The 9237-nt window shown below is 40.0% G+C and overlaps 1 pseudogene; it reads right to left on the bottom strand.

The window, feature by feature from the left end:
• Positions 1-871: 871 nt before the first annotated feature.
• LOC112730629 (VAN3-binding protein-like) lies at positions 872-3632 on the bottom strand (annotated as a pseudogene).
• Between the last annotated feature and the right edge of the window lie 5605 nt (positions 3633-9237).

Genomic DNA, 9237 nt, shown 5'->3' with positions numbered 1-9237 from the left:
GTTATTAGCCCTTAAAAAAATTGAAATGAAATGGCTTTAAGATTTAAAAAAAAAAATTTGATCATTCTCAACAAAATAATTTTTAAAAAAAAATCATGACATAAAATTATCAAATGTTAAAAATGAAAACATCTTTTTTTTTAATAATCTTGCAAAAAATTACATTAAAATTTGATCTCTAAAATTTATTTTTCAGAATATATATTTAATATATAATTTTTTATTGTGTTTTTAAATTTTAAATAGATTTATTCATCATTATTTTTTTTCTATTATTTTTTATCAATTATGTGAATTTTTTATATCATTTTAGTCATTTAACTGTATAATTTTGATATAAGAGTTAGTTATGCACTACTATTGCAATCAATTAGCTTCATGGTATGCTACATTCCCTCCGTCTTCTTAGTATGCAACACGTCGAAGTGTTGCCTATTGTTTAGAATATACAACACGGTAAAATGTTGCCTATTAATTTGAATTAACTACCTACTAAAGTGTTATCTATCAGATTGATATGCAATCCTTGGAAACATTGCTTATTCTTCTAATTATGCAACCCATATCAATATGCAACTATTGAAAGGTTCTCTTTTTGGCTAAAATAAGGGTTGTTTTTGTAGTGAAAATACAAAAAAAAAAACATGTATAATCATTTAATTATTAAATAAATTTGTACACAATAAAATTTAAAAAAGAGATAAATCCTCAGCTGAAATTCTTAAGAATTATAGGAACTTGAGACAAGGCATAGTTACCCAAATAAATAAATAAAAAAAACTCCTACAATTGCACAAATTCAGACAATAGACAATTTTTGCTTAATTTAGAAAGTTCATTTGAGTTAAGTCCTTGCCACAGACGACTATCTACGGTTACACATATGCAAAATGAATTATAATGCATATAATTTGAATTTAGTTCAGTAGTCAGCAGTAACTAGAGACTCAATTAATAGTAATTAGTGTAAGATGCATGGATCAGTTTCCAAATCTGTTTTGTCTTTGTGCAACAATGGAAAGAAGCCTGGAGACCCCTTGAGTCCAGATATCATAGTCCCCTTGATTTCTACACTCAATCTCTACAATTCCCCTTGTATCTGTCTTCAACCCAAAGTATTTCCGCTTTTTGCCATTATCAAGTAGTAGTAAGTCTCTGCAAATATCTAGCATAGCATCTGCAACTTCAAGATTACAAAGAATTTAGTATCTGTTTATGATCAGGATTATCCCCACATATAAGGAAAACAATGTTGTGACTTGTGAAGCCAAAGGTAGCTTACTCTTTTTCTTTTTGGTAATGGATCCTGCAACATGTCTGCTCTTCATTTTCAGCATCACCTGAAAAATTTACAAACCATGATGAACTGAAACAGATAAAGAATCCCATCATCAGGTGTGAATTCTTGAAAGGAAAAAAAATTACCTGGCCTATTTGATGTATGTAAACAAAAACTATTTTCCAGTGAAGATCACCTGCAGTTTTCATCATTATTCATTACTATGTCAAGTCATTTTGCCAACAAAATAAAATTGATTTAATACTAGCAGCAACATTTGTGATTGATGTTGTGTTACCTTTGCGGGTTCGTTTGAGTAATTCACTTCCCTTAGCAAGTAGCTCTTGGCTGCAGACGCCTAGAAAATTTTCTCCATTAAGAATCTCCCCACCATCACTTGTGCTGGTATTGTTGCTATTATTGTTATTGGTAATTGTAGTACCTTTGCCACAAATTCCAATCCTCCCCTGCCTTTCTTTAATGGTGTCACTGCAGCAATGTTCCATACCTCTTTCAATGCTCTTGCCTTCAGGGTAGCTGCTCCTCTTAGAGTTACAAACATTAATAATTAAGATCAGGGTCATCATTACTATCTCTTAGTGTCACACTACCCATGCCAACATGAAAACAAGACACATTTTGTCATATGAAGCGGCTTATTGACAATGCAACTATACTCTTGTTGATTCTTGACAGTGTCATCAAGGAGTGCTACCTGTTGCAGCTGCAGCGGTAAGAGTAGTGATATCATCTTAAGAGCTGACATTGACAGCTGAGCTAACCACAGAAGCTAGGTGATCACTCTCAGCCCCTATTGCCTCAGTAGCCTTGACGCACTGCGCGGCCACCAATGTGGCTGTAGAGGCCACAGCCATGCCAGTCTTGGCCATCCTCTCATCCTTGCTTGGTGCAGATGAAGCAGCCATTGCAGCCGCGATGGCTGCCACAACAGAAGCCACTGCAGCCACTAAGATGGTAGGATGCAACTAAGCGTTGTGAGTTCTTGTTTCTTGTTTCTTCTTCTCCCTCCTGTCTCTGGCCATGCTGGTAAGTCTGTGCAAATATCTAGCACAACAACTGCAAATTCAAGATTACAAAGAGTTTAATATCTATTTATGATCAGGATTATCCCTATATACAAGGAAAACAATGATGTGATTTGTGAAGCCAAAGGTAGCTTACTCTTTCTTTTTGGTAATGGTTCCTGCAACATGTCTGCTCTTCATTTTCAGCATCACCTGAAATTTTTACAAACCATGATGAACTAATACTAATAAAGAATTCCATCATCTGGTGTGAATTCTTGAAAGGAAAAAAAAATTACCTGCCTATATATATAGCAAATTATTGTCTCTTGAAAACTTTACAATGACCAGACAGAAAAAAGAAAGTAAAGACACAATAAAATTCAGTTTCATCTACTAGTTTTTGCCAAGACTAAAGATCTAAGATGAGCATATTGATAATTAAAATATAGGGAAAGAAAAATACAATTAGAAGAAAGAGAAAAAAGCTTAATGAAAAAAAAACTTATTTTTTAAAATTTACCTGTGATTTTGTGTATCTATCTTCAGTGATGTAGCAGAATTCCTGCACATTCGAGGGTTAATTTCCTCATACTTCCTGAACATTGAGAAGTGAAAAAGCAATAATTAATTAATTAATCAATTAATTAGAATTATGAAGTTTGATAAGATATATGATAAAGAAAGGCGTTGAATGAATGCCTACGATGCAATGAGCATGGAGAAAACACCGATAAACTGAAGTACCGAGCATGGAGAAGCAGAGTTTATACATAGGAATTTATCAATGTAAAAAATGGAGAGAAAAAGAATCTCTACTGCACACAACACATCACTAATTGGCTTGCTTTATTTTCATAAAAGTTTAAAGTATAAAAGTTTTTACCACTAACATGAATTTAAGTATACTGAGAGTTGAAGAACTTGTCAAGAAACTCTCTTGAACTTTGCTGAATCTATCAACCCCTTCCTCCTCCCTGAAGAAGTAAGTTTAGTTACGCAGAGAAAAAGAAAAAGTGAAGGTAATTGGAAGCATTGTGAAAAACCTAGTAGTAAATTGATTGAACTGGAAGCATTCTCGGCCAACTCCAACACCTACAATAACTATGAATCTAATGTTAAGTTCCCTAACTTGAGATTCCACCACCAATAATTAAAATTTTCAAGCCCTAAAATTGACATTATTTATTGATTAAAGCACAGGCAGGCGAATACACAATAACAATAAAACATTGCAATGATTAATAGGATCATAATTAATTAAACAGTAATTTCTCATAAAAGAAGAAAAAATTTTATTACCAAAATTTCTCATCAACTTCAGCCATAACAAAGCTGAGTAAAGTAAGGAGCCTATCTGTGATGAAAAGAGCACGGGCACCACGGGAGAGCAGAGCATACCAGCACCCAGCCAGGGACCAAGCAAAACGTCGCAAGTAGAACAAGGCGAGCAAATTGGAATCGAGCAGAGAAAAGTTCAGAAGCTCAAAATGCAGAGCGACTAACACTACGGCGATGCGAGCAATGACGAGTACGAAGGCGCACGAGCAGCAACAAGCACGACGGCGCGCGAGCAGAGACAAGCACGACGGCGACGCTAGCAAAGAGGAAGACAACTTCAGAAGCAACGATGAGAAAATGCAAAGCAGCGACGAGCACGACGGCGATGCGAGCAGAGAGGAACACAACTTCACAAGCAACGATGAGGAAATTGAACAAACGAGGGTAAATCGCGCATCAATAAAATTTCGAAATGGTTGGGGTTAGGCCGTTAGGTTTCTAATTAAAAATAAGGCTACTTGTTTGGGCGCCGTTATTTTCATAAAAAGATCCTTTTTTTATTTTTTAGTATGTTTGATAAATTTTTAGTAGTAAAAGTAAAAGCATTAGAAAAATAAAAAATATTTTTTTTTGAGAAGTTGTAATTTATATTTTTTCTTAAAAGATATTTTTCTCTTGAAAAAAGATATTTTTCATGTAATAAATAAATAAAAAAGTATTTTTATATTTGTTACGGTAGGTAACCAGAGATTAATGGGCTGGATGGCGTTGGTTGGCCCAAGCGTATGAAGGAGGAGGCTTGCAAGTGGATCTACAACTTGGGGACCTCCGTCCGACTTGTGCGCATGGAAGAATGGGGGGTGGTACCTGCAAAGACACTCCAATGCCTAAGTCAGCAAGGGTGTGAGCGGGTCTAGAGAGTATTGGGACTTAGAGATACCTGAGGGGTGTCAGTGTATTTATAGTGGTGAGCCAATAACCACCGCTGAAGTAGTTTCGCCTTTCAAGGGAAATAACCGTCCCTTTATCTTAGGGAGGTTAAGATATGGCTCCTGGAAGTGGTTAGAGAGATTCTAGGGGCAGTTATCCTCTTGAGGGAGGGTTTGTCTGCCAGCTAATCCTCGTACCGACTTCTTTAGAGCAAGTCGTGAAGATAGCCAACTTCGAGGTATCTGGTCGGTGTGATGAAAGGCTCAACTCTTTTGGGTTGGGCCTTTTTCTTAGATCCTGGGCCTTAGTGTTGGGCCAGGGTATGAACAGTGCCCCTACTCGAGTCCAATTTCTCTTCAAGATTTGGGTTCGAGTATTCTACTCGGGGTTGTAGCCGACTTGTTGGAGGACCGACGTGATGGTTTGTAACCGATGTGACTTTTCGTGACCTTTTGGTTCTGACAGTTACGTCTAATCAAGGGTCGCGTCCGTTACGGATTTGCGTAGGGATTGATGGCCTTGGTAACAGTGCATTCTTATTAATGACTACTCCGTTTTTACCATTATGCCCCTAGCATGTTTATAAATACTTTCCCTCTCCTTCGTTATTTCGTTTCTGCGATTTGAAATTTTCTCTTCTACTTTGCTTGTTTGTGGTGCAATCTCTGTTTGAAGGCTTTCATCTTCCTTTCCTTTTACACCCAGACAAAGGTTAGTCATTTCTTCTCTTTTCTACGAAAAAATGCTTCTGGCTTTCATGTTTTAGAGAGAAGTTGGTTTGTAGGTTCTGACTCCGTATTCCCCTTAGAGACCATGTTTTTTATTTTTCTTTTTCTTTTTCCTTTGTAGGTTTTTCTCACCTTTTAGGAAAAATAATGGCCTCTGTAGACATTCTTGCTCAGTGGGTTGATGTCACTGTATTAGGAGAGGAACCTTTGGTGGATGCCGAATTTATCACCCACCTTCGCACTCATCACAGGCTTTGTACGTCTGAGGAGGATGAGCCGAAATATGAGTTAGTGGCCCCGGGTCCGGAGGATCGGGTGTGTTTTGAGAGGGCCACTGAGGCGGCCCCTCATTTCTTCTTCATGTACGAGAGTATGATTACCCGTTTGGGTGTTTTTCTTCCCTTTTCCAACTTTGAAGTTGATGTTTTACGCCACTGCCGAGTTGCTCCTACTCAGCTTCATCCCAACTCTTGGGATTTTTTGAAAATTTACCAGTTCATCAGTCATGCCCTGGAATTTCCGATGTCTTTGAGGATTTTTTTCTATCTCTTCCATATGACCAAGCCCTTTAGTGGACAAAATATAAACAGCAATGTGTGTCCTTCCGAGCTATCCAAGGTCGGAGGGTTTTCACTCTTTTTGATGAATCTTTTCATGACTTCAAAAATTACTTTTTCAAAGTGCAAGCTGTAGAGGGTCACCACCCCTTTTTTCTGAATGATGACTCTTCTCCTCGCTTTCCTCTATATTGGCTGGAGGCCTCCCCTTGTGATAAATATGGCCTGAATGACCTGGATGAAGTGGAGGCAGCCATTGTGGGGTTCCTCCGAGAAGTGTGGGGGAGGGCCCCATATTTGGACACTAAAAAGTTTCTCCAGGGGTTTCCGACCTTTGTCCAGGCACAATTAGGTGGCTTTTTCTTGCTTATTAAATTTCTGACTTGTCTGACTTGCTTTTCCGACTTGTCTAATCTATTGGTTGTTACTTGCAGAGATGGCGAAGAGGAATTCGAATGAGTCTTACCAGAGGGTGCAGGAAGCTAAAGCGAGGTCCCGGGCCAGGACTGGTGGTGCCAAGGCGGTTATCCCTCCTCCTCCCCCTCCTCCTCGAAATTTGGGGACTCCTTCAGAGTCCATTGTGATTTCAGCTTTTTCTCAGCCACCCCCCTCTCCCCGACCTTCTCCTGATCCAGAGAGGAAGAAGCGCAAGGCTTTGGAGCCTGGCTCTTCTTTAGAAGGTGAGGTTAAAATTGATGCTCCTGCATTCATCCGGAAATACATCTATCCCCATACTCGTATAGGTATGGATGATGTTTCTGTCCGAAACCACCTTACCTCTCTGGCTGAGGAGAGTATCAGGGCGGCGGGGGTCTGTACCAAGCTCTTAGATATCTTTGAGAAGGCCCCTCTTAGTTCTTTGGGTTCAACCTCGAAGGTTGAAGAGCTAGAGGGAAGACTTCTCATGTATTAGGAGCATGAGAAGGAGTTGAAGAAGGAAGTTACCAAATTGAGGGAGGAGAGAGATAACCTTCGGGAGAAGGAGAGCAAGCTGCAGGCTCAGTGCAACATGGAGGTGGGCCTAAGGAAGACTGCCCAGGAGAGTTACCAGAGCTTGTTCGAGGACCTTGTGGGGGTTAGAAAAGATTTGTTGAATGCTCGGGCTGCCTACGCCGAGTTGGAGGACTCCATTGCTGAGGGATCTGAGGAAGCTTGGAGGATTTTTAAGGATCAGGTCGGAGTCATTGCCCCCGACTTGGATCTTTCCCCTTTAGACCCCGACAAGGTTGTGATTGATGGGGCCATTGTTTATCCCCCAGCTCCTCAGGTTGTCTCCGAGTCAGAGTTGAAGACTTGGGGGCAAAGAATCATTGAGTCCCCTCCTCGTTCGGAGGATGCTCCGAGTTCCTCAAAGCCCCAAGGTTCCTTATTTCCGACTCCTATGGATACTTCTCTCCCTGGCCCTGAAGTTGCTCCGACTACTCTTCCTGGCTCTGGTGGTGATCCGTCTACTCCTCTGCAAAAATAATTTTTGTTGGCTATATGGGGGCCCAGCCTGTGGGTCCCCCCTTTTTTAAACTCTTTATGTTTGTTTGTTGGTGGTGGTGTTTGTTGAACAATTTCTTCTGGCCTTTTAAGGCCGTAAACGAAAAATACCCTTTTTGATAAGGGTTTAAGTTAACAAAATAAATACCCTTTTTTGGATAAGGGTTTGATGTTAATAAATACCCTTTTTTGGATAAGGGTTTAAATTACCTTATGTGTGCCTGCTTTTTTGATAGTGATTTTTCGAACTCTCCTTGATCTTTTCTAAAAAAACCTTTTCTTTGGCTTGTCTGTCTTTCTGCACCTTTTTGTTTTAAGGATTTTAAAGACAGCTTTCTGATCTTTTCCTGGGTTTTTCGATCTCTTTTGTTCATTCCTCGTACTCAATTTTGTTTTATTGAGTTTTTATGACTTAGGTTATTTTTGCGATGCGTTTCTTTATTTCTCGGCTTTTCCGACTTGTAAGTCAGATATTTTCCGAGTTTATTACGATCAACTTTTATAACCTCTTTACACCGACTTGTACCTCGTCGTTTTATCCTGACGACCATCAAGGTCGGTTCATGGGATTTTCACGTTTTGTCGAGCTTAAGTCGGCGCGTTTCGTCGAGAGAAAAAGAAAACAAAGAAGGAATTTATAAGAGATATTTGTAAGATGAAAAAGATCTTTATTAATTGGGGAGGTACCTTATTGCTACTAAGGGTTTTTGACAATCTATTTCCCTTAGCCTCTACTATGATGCCTCGTTAAAAACCCTTCTCCAGAAAAAACCCTTTGATATTTGGGAAAAAATCATGAAGTTGGGAAAAGAGTACATCAGGGAGTAGAGTTCGCTTTTAACTGTAGTACCTTTTCATATTACAAGCATGCCACGACCTTGGTAACTCGGTGCCGTTTAAGTCGGTCACCTTGTAATAACCTTTTCTTAAGACCTCATTGATTTTGTAAGGTCCCTTCCAATTTGCAGCGAGTTTTCCTTCCCCTGATTTGTTGACTCCAATGTCGTTTCTGATCAAGACCAAGTCATTCGGGGTGAATGTTCTTCGAATGACTTTTTTGTTGTACCTTGTAGTCATCCTTTGCTTCAACGCTGCTTCTCTTATCTGGGCTTCTTCTCGGACTTCGGGGAGCAAGTCGAGCTCCTCTTTGTGCCCCTGTATGTTTCCGACCTCGTCGTGTAGAATTACTCTTGGACTTTGTTCGTTGACTTCTATTGGTATCATGGCTTCTACGCCATAGACTAGTCGGAAGGGCGTTTCTCCAGTGGCGGACTGGGGGGTTGTCCTGTAAGCCCATAGCACTTGTGGGAGCTCTTCGGCCCAGGCTCCCTTTGCATCTTGTAATCTTTTCTTCAGCCCTGCCAGTATGATTTTGTTGGCTGCCTCGGCTTGCCCATTGGCTTGCGGATGCTCCACCGAGGTGAACTGGTGTTTGATTTTCATATTGGCTACTAGGCTTCTAAAGGTAGAGTCGGTGAACTGGGTTCCATTATCTGTAGTAATGGAATAGGGTATCCCATATCTTGTGATGATATTTTTGTATAGGAACCTCCGACTTCTCTGTGCGGTGATGGTGGCCAATGGTTCTGCTTCTATCCATTTTGTGAAGTAATCTATTCCCACGATCAGGTATTTGACCTGTCCTGGCGCCTGGGGAAAAGGACCTAATAAGTCCATTCCCCATTTCGCAAAGGGCATGGAGAAGTGATGCTGATGAGCTCCTCCGGGGTAGCCACGTGGAAATTTGTATGCATCTGGCATGGTTGACACTTTTTCACAAATTTGGTTGTATCTTTCTGCAAGGTCGGCCAGTAGAATCCAGCTCAGATCACTTTCCTGGCTAATGACCTTGCTCCGAGATGATTTCTGCAGATCCCACTATGGACTTCCTCTAACACCTCGGTGGTTTTTGAGGTCGGTACGCACTTTAACAATGGTGTTGATATCCCCCT

This window comes from Arachis hypogaea, chromosome 12 (assembly GCF_003086295.3).
Source record: "Arachis hypogaea cultivar Tifrunner chromosome 12, arahy.Tifrunner.gnm2.J5K5, whole genome shotgun sequence".
In the NCBI taxonomy this organism is placed as follows: Eukaryota; Viridiplantae; Streptophyta; class Magnoliopsida; order Fabales; family Fabaceae; genus Arachis; species Arachis hypogaea.
This window is presented reverse-complemented; position numbering and strand designations above follow the sequence as displayed.